General features: G+C 43.5%; 1 protein-coding gene across 1 annotated transcript in view; it reads right to left on the bottom strand.

Moving 5' to 3' along the window:
* LOC136425120 (uncharacterized) overlaps positions 1–12,222 on the bottom strand; it is a 78,587-nt gene that overhangs the window by 22,232 nt on the left and 44,133 nt on the right. The window lies entirely within an intron of this gene.

The raw sequence follows: 12,222 nt of genomic DNA, 5'->3' as shown, positions 1-12,222 counted from the left end.
AGGAAGACTACCTACGAGGCCAGTTCTAATTCTTCAAGTCTCTCAAGAATTTGTAGAAATGGCAGTTAAAAGAGAAACTTCCGGCATAGCCTCAGGTTTTCTAACAGCTGCTAGTATTCCGGCGATGTTGGTTAAGTAACAAATTTACAATTTCACTTCAAGTCGTCTTTATCTGCGGTCTACAAGGATGCCAGGTATGTGGCCCCGAAGTCAGTAGCTGTAAGTTCTCAATTTCAGGGGCGCCTCTTTAAGTGGAGAAGTCACTTTCAGGAAAAACACAGACAGAGCGGTCTGTTCTGTATCTACAATGACAGCCATTAAGGTTTATTTTTAATCTTCAAGGACATTGCAAGGTTCAGTTGTCAATTAACATTTTTAAGGCCAACATTCTATGATGCACGTTTCTAAACAAATTTCACTACTGTAGCTTTATGTCTTCAACACTTCTTGGATTGGAGGAGCGATGGTTAATGATGCAATTTCGTCTGAGCTTTTGAAAATATATGAGTTGCAGATTTGAACTACAAACTAGAGCTAACTTGTTCTAAACGTGTCCAACGGCTACATTCAGCTACAAATTACACAGTTGATTCGTGTTTAAACATCACATCGCATTCAACTGTCTTTTCAATCCATGTAAAGTTGAAAAAGCGGTAGACGGTTGCAAAAGACACAGACCTTGCCCTGACATATACTCCCCAAAGACCTTGTCCTGATATATACCCCACAAGTGTTGTTAATCATTTCACCTTGACTTCTGCAACATCTACCCAGCGGTTCAATACAAACATCTGAAAACACAGCTTGAAACAGCGGGATCTCATCTCATGGTCTTGGAATGTTGGGAACTTTCCCCTCCAAGGATTGTTGTGTAACCTAAGACGACCTTTATCTTGAACCAGGCCTCGGGTGTCTTAGCCCGTGTGTCAAGACTAACCAGAGGTCAAGGCATGAACTCTGACCCAGGGGGCTTTCCGCAATGCCCGGATGTGATAATTATCTGCTGCTCCGTTTATTTCTATGTCAGAAGACAGGTTACAGATTTCAGAGCAAACGGTTTTATTGTCTATCACATACTAGCAAGTTTCTAGTACGTAATAGACAGGCATCCTTGTGACATATGTCGTCTTATCAATTGTGAGTCAGGAATCACTTCATTTATAACGCCATGTGTATCAAGGAATATGTAAAAACGTGCAATTCAGTCAGGTTGCAAAATGTTTTTTTGAAGTTTTTGTGCAATAAATACATTCATTCATTCATTCATACTAAACGTTGTCCCTACTACAATGCCGTAGGGACAGTTTGACGTGTATCATTCTAGTAGGTTGTCTTTCGGGCTTGTCAAATTCGTCGTACGAACGTCGTACGACTGCAAACTGAGGGCAACCTTGGCATACTGTAAATGCAGAAATGTTCGCGGTGGTTTTATGTTCGCGGTTTTCTCGGCGACGTTTCACCGCGAACTTAAAACCACCGCGAACATTTTTATCCAGTTCTGTAGCAGTATGTGACTGTAGCGCTGCCGCAAACTTTCCATTTTCGCCTTAGAGCGAAACAAAAACCACGCGAACTTAATGCATTTACAGTAGTCGTACATGCGTCGTAAAAACGCCACAGGGACATCAACATGGGGCGGACGCAGCTATTAGCATTTCAGTGACTCCTAGCGCAAGTGTTTTCGGACATCTAGATATCTTAAGACATATCGAGATCATAACCCTGACATTTACAGGCTTCGAATCTCCCTTCCTTAAAAGTACTTAAAGTAGATGGCGTTTCAACAATAACGTCTGTCTGATATGGTTACAATCAAGTTCAACCGAATCAGATTCTTTGATAAAGCTTAGCAATGTGTCCTCTTCTGGAACAAGCTGTTTGTAAATGAATATCAAATCCTGACAGAATCGGGTATATATGGCGACAGGAAACGGTGACATCAGCTTCAACAGTCTGGACAACTCCGTTGTATCCATTTTCTTATCATTTCAGGTTTACGTTGATGCCATGCGATTTTAAAGTAGCCCAAACGTCACACCATCTGTGAAAGATTAGCTGCAGTTAAAACCGTTATCTACCTTCCCCATTTGTAAAAATTTAAACTAAGTGAACGTAGATGAGTATGTAAACGTTTTAAATCGGTATTCTGTATGTGGTAATACAACTATTCAGCCTTCCGGTATACAGACTATCAAGAATCATTTCAATGGAACAAATGTTTGCGTTGTGTTACGCAGAGTCGCCAAAGGGAATTCGAAGAGCAAGTTCTTCGGCTCAAGATGCAGACGGCCAGGCCATGTCAGAGGGCACAACCCCCGTCATCTTGGCTTACACTTTGCAACAACTAGTGAGATGTTTGTATGTATCTAGGGTTAATGACCTGGCTTTTCAGCTAGATGGAAATCGTTTTCTTCGAACTCGGATGTCTCCCGTTGTCTGGTCAATGCTTTGGTTGACATGGTTGGCTTGCTTAATTGGTCTTTAGAGGAAGAGATTAAGAGGTTAATTGTAGAGCTAACTGGTAGTTTATTGTTTCACTCTTGCGTCGTTAATCTGAGGGTTGCCAATGTGTAACATCAGAGGCCGGCTAGGTCCTCTGTTTTGCATGCAAATTGTAAACATTTTAGCCAATTTTTACTTTTATTCAGCAAAGCAGACTGTAGCGTCGTAGCAATGCAAAGGCATTATCAAACAGTCAATGGTGCCACGGCATAGACACATACATGTAGGGCACACGGGCTATTGGGTTGTTTTTTCGCCAGAGGACAGCTGTTCTCTAGTGATGGACGATAGCACCAGACCACAACAGACGGTTTGTCCGGAGAGCTGTACATCACCCTGCAACTTGACCTACAAAGTCTCCGCCATCTGCTACAAGGGTGCCTGAATGGTGACATCTAAAAGCACACTTCCCTCAACAATCTCCGTTTTGGTCTGGCGGTGAAAAGAAACCGACCCCTCCCGCCAGCTCTTAACCTAAGGCCATGTTGGTTTGATTATATGGATGACATCCCAAAACCGATGCGAGCGTGCAAATATTTTTAAAAAAGTTTACAAAAAATGCACCTATATGAAATCTACGTGGTCAGGAAGGTTGAACAGATGACTAAACAGAGAGTATGGTATAGCGAATGATATATACATTTTGTTTAATTTCTTTACATCTTCTTCTTTGACTTTGGAATTGATTTTGGCATTAGTATTGTTTTCCAATAAATTTTTTTGCAATTTATGGCTTTTAATTTATCATTTTGCAGTTGCTTTGTACGATTTACAGTATGGTCGGAAACGTCGGACGAAAATTGATGCGCGCGGATGTCATTTATATAATCAAATCATCATGGCCTAAGAAAGGAAAACCCAACACCCTAATTCTTTTATCTTGACCAAGCAGACACACGGACAAGATGTACAGGTTGTCGGAGTCCCTCCTGCAACTGAAACAGTATCTGACACAAAGAATTCTTCCGAGAAGAACATGGTTGCTATATCGTATTCTGGTATGCCGACATCAGACAGTCAAATCCTCATTGATTGAGGTCTGTTGGAACTGCCCAATCTGTGCACAGGAAAGACGAATTAGGAAATCATAGCCTGTTCGTAGATTCCCCAATCCCCCATGCTGTCGTTTGCGCATGTGACGTGGGTTTGAGAGTTTTTGACAGCAAACCTCGAGAAGATATGGCGGAATCTGTGTGATATTTGGTATGTGGATAGGTGTTAGCAAAATGAAGGACATATTCGATTATGGGCCCCCTAGCTGCTTTCTTTGGTACAGCTGCAAAACGTCCGGTTTTCTGTTCTGGACATGCTAAGGCCATTTTAATTACATCTACATCTACATTCGTAGTACCCTAAATAGCCCCTTCAGGGGCAAAGCAGGGGGGGGGGGGGAGTTGAGGTCCCGGGCTAAGGCGGGCAGGCCTCCAGCCTGGCACGGAACGACTCAACGGTGGGAGCATGCCGATAGCTAGCTCTAGGGCTCGCGGAGAAAGTTGGTGTAGGGTTTTGGAACTTAAGCCTTTGCTAGAGACTTTGAAAAGGAATACCTCATGAAGAGGTTGGTGGATTGTCAAGAAGTTTTCTGGGATGTAGGTAACTTGATTTGATGTTGATTTTGCGTTTGTTGAAGGACGACGATTTGCTATTAAGACTTCAGGACCATAGACAACCATTCACTAGCATCATAAACGACGTTGCAATTACAACCACCAAAGATACGCGTCCTTTGGTAACATTTCAGCGTCGCCTTTTTGTCCTTTCCTTTGGATTTCCTCACACGGCTGTGGAGCAGAGCAGTGACATCTCGACTCACAGACTTCTACCAATGTCACTAACCTTGAACCGGTACTTTTAAAGACACCCAAACACGGTACTAACATGAAGGAGGTACGTTGGGGAACCTAAAGGGTGTGGTTTCGAGCAGAAGAAGACGAAGAGGCGAAAGACCTAGCCTTGAGACTGTCGGAAGCGCAGTCTGGTGTCTACAGACTCCACGACTACAACGCACCATGAAGCAACCGACTCGCGCTCAAAACACATTAGCTGGCAATGGCCATGATCAGAACTACCGGGCGAAGGCGGGGAGGGGATCTTACAGCTGTTTTTAGTTATAGACAAAGTTTGGAAACTAGACGATAGGGACAAACCGTTGAACCTTCAGGATAAGTTGATGATAGAACGTGTGGTACTTGAAATACCAACTACGTACACTGCCAGTGAAAATTCACGACTTAGTCAAATGAAATCAACCTTCATTTCGTATTTCTATAGCCAAGTACACTCGTGATAGCACGTCGGCAGAACGTAAGCGTTTAAGGTCGTGTTCGCGTATTTAAGATAAATATCTCGTATATAGGTTCATTCAGTTGAGTCCAAAGACCTATCTTATGCAACGACTGTTACTCCGATGCAACGTTGACCAAAGAGAACAACAGAGAATCGGCAGCTATAACAGGTTTAAATAGCAGGCTAATTACTGTATACGAATTACGTTCTGGCGACGTGCTACCCCTGATATGTGTGCTGAGTTCTTTTACGTGGAGAGGTCATGCTGTCGCCTAAGGCTTACGCCTAACGATCCCCCATAATTACCTTCGCCAAGAAGGTTATGCAGAGGGTAGCGTTTGTTTGTTTGCTTGTCTGTCTGTTTGTAGTGGCACAGAATAACTCGAGAATGCCTTGATGGATTGTCTTGGTATTTGGTATGTTGGTAGGTTTTGATGAGACCTAAAAACGATTAGATTTTGGGCCCCCTAGCGGCTTCTTACGGTACTGCAGCGTAACTTCCTGGTTTGATATCTCGTGTTCTGGACATGCTATGGAACTTATTTTTGAGTGGTAGATAGATCTTTGGACAGAGAGTAAGTGGTGTGGGTTTGGGCCCCCTAGCGGCTTTTTTGGAACTGCAGGAGCAGGTTTTGCGTCTGACTTTGAAAGGGAATAACTCAAGAAGGGCTTGATGGATGGTAATGATTTTTGGTAGGTAGATAGCTTGAGTGATGATGTACATGATAAGACACCTCTTATGCAAATCAGTATCTAATTTGCATAATTAATGAGGAAAGTTTATACATCCGCCAAATTCCATGATAGGACTCTGAAACATGTGACATATGTAACTGAGGAAGAGAGAAATATTAATTGATATGAACTATGCAAATGAAGACCTCATTTGCATAATTAATGAGGAAATACTATAACAAGATGGGCTTGATGGATGGTCATTATTTTTGGTATGTACATAGCTTGTGTGATGCTTAGTATGATTGGACAATAATTATGCAAATCAGATTCTAATTTGCATAATAAATGAGGCAACTTCCGCTTTGTACCATGATATGACTATTTGAATTGTAACTGAGGAAGAGAGAAATGTTTATAGATAGAAAATATGCTAATGTGGGCTAATTTGCATACTTAATGAGTAACTTCTCTAATTCCACACTGGCAAATGACGGCGATTTCATACATTCAATACTTTTTTTTGGCATCGGGACGTTATGTGAATGTAAACATCATTGAATCAATTATGCTAATAAGGGCCTCATTTGCATAATTACTGAAAAATATTAGCATAACCTGCTTTGTTGAGCTCATAATTTGTTAAGCTCATACTTTGGACATGTTATATTTTAAGACAATCAACTGGTATGATTTATAATTGATGAGAAACACTCCTAATACATCAGTCATAAAGGTTAAAATCATTTGGCGAAGGTATGAGGTCGTGGAACTCTAGTTCTCCATCCGAAAGGACTACATGCAAATGTGGATATCTAGGTCTGACTCTGCCAGTTTCAACCAATCAGCGACCCCAAGCAGCTGTGACGTCACGTGGAGGAAACACCTAGTCTCCAACCAGACCCAATTGATTGTAAAGACCGTATCCAACTGGAAGAAGGAGCTTGTATAGCAATCCTTGGGTTGCAAAACGTACTTCCTCTGCCAGTTTGATACGGTCTTAGCAACCTATGGATCTGCTTGGAGATTAGGAAACACCCACCCCTATCATGCCTTTATTAAAGAGGTCTGGACAGTGTCTGGGACAAGTTTATCAAGTGTGGATATAAACGCATGTGGAAAGCATCTCTTACTTCGTCCCGGTTCAGTAGACCGGACCCACCACCTGACCTGCACGGCTTGGGTACGATCCCAGACTTCTTTGATTTTACCTTATCTTTATATCAATTTCAGTCTGCATGAAGCTATAATCACTTGATGTCGCTGCGTTCACTCTACATTTTGGTTTGTCTACATGTCCCTTGAAAACCTTGAAATGTCCCAACAAAATACGATACGAAACTGAATATGTTAACAGATTAATGAAGTGATACAGAAAGCAAACAAACATGTATGATGACACACTACCCAGTCAGTGTGTAAATGGTGGGGATCCTTTTCGACAGGTTTTGCTATAATCGCTCTATTTTAGTTCCAATGCCTAAATTTTGTCATAAAAGGGGAAGGGCGCAACCCGGAATATGTCCAGACTCTCAGCTAAATCCCACCAGACTGGTGCAATCCCATGTAGGGCAAGGCCAAGGAGCAACGTCTTTTGGAACTACTTCAAGACGTTTAACAATCACAGCTTGAAGTTGAGCAGCCTTTCTATCCTGACTTCTCTTTCAATCAATAAAACACCTGGTGTCTTCAACACGGAGATTATCGAGGTTCTAGATAGCCAGGATGCAAGACCCCCAATCTCTAAAATATCTACACGACAGAGATTGAGGTATGGCATCCAGGCTAGGTTCTAGAGGACAGTCACTTTAAAATATAGCGGATAACTCGTGTGACATATATCGCCAGCATTGCCAGCTGTCGAGGACGGAAACAAGCATTGATGAAAGTATGAAATAAATGGGAATTCTCTGGCGTCTCACCAAAGATTTGTATCCTTGAATTTGAATGATTCAAACTCCAGGACTTGTACGATCTTGGCACGTTTGCCAAGACAGAGGGGCAACAACCTAGTTGACACAAGTTACGTAAACTCTCATAATGCAACCAGGTACGACCGCCAGACGGTACGTGATTTGATTTGATTTGATGTTTTTGTTTTGTTTTGTTTACGGTCTTTACGGTTACGTACCTGACAGAATTATGAATATGAGATTTGATATTAGATGTTACAGTAGTAAAATGTTGTTTTTGATATCAGTTGCCTGTTGGCAAGGCGTGTATCTAAAACTCTCATCAAAACAGAGGAAATCCCCGGCATCATTAGAAGTGCTTCATACGGCGCGGGGAAAATTTGAATAACGACCAGATGTGAAATGTTCTGTTCACCGTCTGATATAAAGAACGCCGCTTGGGGCAAGTCTAGCTAGCGCGGTGGACAGTCGGGAAGGGGTTGGGTGTCTGGCCAGCCTGTTGTTTTGTTTTGATTTGGTTTGTTAGCTTGTTTGTTTTCTTTTAGGACAAGAAAATGACAATGGCAAAAAAGGCGAAACACATCATAGCTAAAATAATTATACATCAGGGTACTCCAGCCATCACTCAACAGACACAGTGGGCATTATAAACTTCCTGGCAGGTTTGACCAATTGCTGACGTCACGTATCCGCCATGACACGTGTCAATAAATTCACGTGTCTGTAACTCTCGCGAGTTTACGTTCGGCAGTGATTGGATATTATTGACCCTGAAGAAGGCGACAGTGGTCGTCGAAAATTTGATCTGTGAATACCTTAGTGTTGGAAGAAAATTTAGCATTATATTATGATTACTACCAACACAGATGAGCTTTCATTATAAAATAATTATATTCATACAGAAATGAACGTTGACGATGCTCCACCGAGAGAGAAATAACTAAGACACACACCGACCAAAAACAATATCTCCGTTTTCACGGAGGTTATACAAATGCAAGACTAGGGTGTACGTAAGGAAAAATGTAAGTAACCCACATCATTTAGAAATTTACATTTCACCAATCCCATATACTGTAAATGCAGAAATGTTCGCGGTGTTTCTTTGTAAAGTGTTCGCCGCGCGAACTTAAAACCACCGTAAAATTTTTTTGCCCTCCTACCCCCTAGTCTACTATTGTCACAAACTCAGAGCCTCCGTGAACAATAATTTTTCTCCCTACCGCGAAATTAAAACCACGCGAACTTAAATGCACTTACAGTATCTTCAGACAGTTTACTGCTCAGCAGACTGTAAATGCATTTAAGTTCGCGTGGTTTTAATTTCGCGGTAGGGAGAAAATGGAGTGTTCGCGGTGGTCTTAAACAGTTCGCGTTTAAACCAATAGTATCGCTACAGTCATAGGTGGGCAGAAAGTTTCGCGGTGGTTTTAAGTTCGCGCTGAAAGTTCACCTCGAAAAACGCGAACATAAAACCACCGCGAACATCTCTGCATTTACAGTATCTTCGAACAGTTTGCTGCTCGGCAGACTATTAAAGAGTTGGGACTTGGGACTCGGGACTTGGGACCACGCCAAGAGCAAGTGGCTGGGATATACATCATTGGCACCCATTCAATGTCGCGTTATATGGCGGGCTCCCAACACGACCGGCGACATGTCGGGGCCAGACTTAACCTACTTTTACACGCATTATGGATTGGAAATGACGTGAGAAGCGGGGATGAGGTCATCATCACGGCGGTTTGGCTGGCAGCTGTGAGTGAAGACAGAGGCTGTCACCGCCACTGTCGCATGTGTCAATCATTCTGGACCCGCGACGCGTTGGCGACCGCGATACGACCGAGCGATTGTATACCGCGCTAAACGAATTTCATCGATGAAAAACGAACATTTATACGCTTTGTGTGATTTGTTGTCTTTTTAGTCATACTTGTTCGTTTTGCATGGTATTTCGATGGTAAAGTCAAGGCTAACTCAAATTAAATCTAGGACGCAGCGAGGTCGCCAATGCGTCGCGGGTCCATTGAGAGGGGGGCTAATTAATCACTAGTTATGCTCATTAGTGTTTGTAACCAATGGGTACTGTCTGAGCTCATTAAGTAATGGTGATTGAGACCGAACCTCCACCCAAGGGCATCGTTATTACAAGGGTTGGGGGAAGGAGGTCAGCTTGAGTGACAAAAACAACAGACACTGGGAAAACCAGGAACCCGCCAAACGATTCAACTTCCATCGACAAAGGGTCACTCGACTCTTTCAGTTTGCCCCGCCGGTTGGGGGTCGAGGCGGAACGAAAGGCAAAATAGAGAGAACCTAGCCTCCATCAGGCCTTTCTATAGAGGGTATGGATCGTGAAATTCGGCAAAAATAGAAAAAAAAATGGCCAGACGAGTCCCGGTCAAACTTTAAGTTTTGGTGGCCAAACTCCCCTGGCAAATATCCACCCGAAAGTCGGTGTAGTTAGTCTGGAAGAGACATGAGAGAACCATCCGACGACGAAACGAGCGCTAAATAGGCATATCCCTCGGGAGACAAAAGAACACAGCACGGTCCCTGCCACATGATGGGAATGACCTTTGGTGACCCCGCACCCAACAGTGGCCCTAGCCTACAAGAATCTGGTACAACAACTCAGGGCCTGCAACAACTGGTACCTGAGGCCTACAGATGAGGGAATGCTTGGGGGTCCTGACAACGCTCTACGCTAAATTCGGAGGGCTGGCTACGTAAAACGCTTAATTCAGAAAGCCTCCCTACGCTCTACGCTAAATTCAAAAAGGCCCCCCCCCACGTTCTACGCTAAATTATGGAGTGGTCGGCAACGTTCTACGTAAAATTAAAACGGCCGATTACGCTCTACGTAAATGGAACATGCAGGCCCTCACAGATGTGCTCTCTAGAGCATACACACCACTAGAACCGGTCATGACATCCGTCAAGGGGACCCTATAGCCACGTTGCAGTCTCTAAGCAGGTGTTGTGAAAACAGATTCTGACGGAGTTTTCCTGAATTGCAGAAGAACAAAATTCAATCATGTGTCGTTTCGTCGGAACGTCTGTATTCGTCTTTCTCTTAGATACAAAAGGACCGCCATCTTGGAATGGCGAAAATGTATTACACTCTTTGGATTTCAGGACGTAGAGGTCAACAGTTCAAGGTGTGATTCCGTAGCCTGAGTCTATCACTTACCACACTTTCCAAACGTTTACTGACGAAAAGACTGCTTGCTAGATGGTAATTCACCTAAGTATCCTACCACATGGCACTGGACCATCCCCTAAGACCAACGTGGTAATCAACTAAAGAGCGGCCTAACCTGGGGCAAAAGGACTCCTACCTGGTCGAACAAGCTACCTTACTCAATCCTGTAAAGATTTCTGGTAACCAGGCTATCTTCGGAGTGTCTATCAAAACAGTTAACGTTGTTAAAGGATTTCTAGGATAATTACGGCATTGGTCAGGTACCTCGGTACAAGACGTGTTTTGCAGATCTCATCTTCTTGCTAAAGGGTCATTCACCTTAGCCTCCATAGCAGGCTCTGAACCGGCCTTTTTGGGGGCTAAATACTAGTAATACACCTTTTGCAGCCAGCCCGTAACCATCAGCCAACCCCGTAACCATTTTGCCGGTAAAATGGTTACGGGGTTGGCTGATGGTTACGGGCTGGCTGCAAAAGGTGTATTACTAGTATTTAGCCCCCAAAAAGGCCGGTTCAGAGCCTGCTATGGAGGCTACATTCACCTGCCCTGTGAAGATGTCTGGTATCCAGGCTACCGAGTATAGGATATGGGGCCCTCCAGGCATGGCCTACTAAAGTGCATACTAAGTTGACAGATGACGTCCGGCTGGGTCTAATTAGAGAGAAAAAAAGGCAACTTCTCAGGCTCAACTTGTCATCCCCGAAGCTCATTTACGTCGAGCCTAGAAACGATTCAGCGGCCAAAGTTCACCAAAGGATACTTTCGAATAATTAAGAACGTCCGGAGAGATCTTTTGTTTGCTCCCATGACGAATAAATGACGTTTTGGTAAAAAAGACGAAGGAAGTCGCAGGAAAATAGCCTGGCACACAAAAGTGTAACCGTTTTCGGGACTCGATTCTCTTAATAGGTTGGCGAATGTCCAAAAACGTGTTTCTTAACAGAACCTTCGCACGAGACCTTGTATTTTTAGCCCTGCTGACCTGGTCAGTCTAGAGTTCCATGACGATGACCTAGTCACTACGGACAGGCTCTAGCTTTTTGTTCTGTGAGTACTGACTAGACCTGACCTAGAGAGATGCTTATCAAGCCTAATGCTACCTTTCCCAGTGGAGGCCATATTTGAGAGCAGCACCCCATGAACACCCCGGGCGCAGTGGGACAGTAACAATAGTCTCCTGCCCCGCTGACCACTTGTAGGTGATTTGCACGCTTGTATAGGTCAGCGTGATTCTCCTCGCTCCAGTTCTCTTTTACGCGTTTCGTCACGTCTGCTTTTCACCCGGACCACTTGTCGACTGTATGCGTACCTCTGTTTTCGCCAATCATTTGTCTATAAAAATAGGGCTGCTTTGCCTAGATCTACATTCATGGACACGTCCACATCTGATACAACTTCCAAACTCCACTTGGAGACGCTAGTGTCATTGGGAATAATTATGATGGACAGTCGCGGTGGTGTGCTTGGCGTCAAAAGATTTTAGAAGAGATCCAGACTAGGTAGAGTGAGGTTTGGTAGGAGGACGACTTTTCTTATCAACGAGGTACCAAAAGAACGGAACCAAGGCAACGTCCTTTGAATACGAAGTATACCTTAATTGACATATTTCACCAGTTGCGTACGTACTCAGACGAAAGCCTT

Source organism: Branchiostoma lanceolatum, chromosome 1 (assembly GCF_035083965.1).
Source record: "Branchiostoma lanceolatum isolate klBraLanc5 chromosome 1, klBraLanc5.hap2, whole genome shotgun sequence".
Taxonomy (NCBI): Eukaryota; Metazoa; Chordata; class Leptocardii; order Amphioxiformes; family Branchiostomatidae; genus Branchiostoma; species Branchiostoma lanceolatum.
The sequence above is the reverse complement of the archived record's forward strand: the minus strand, read 5'-3'. Positions and strand labels throughout refer to the sequence as shown.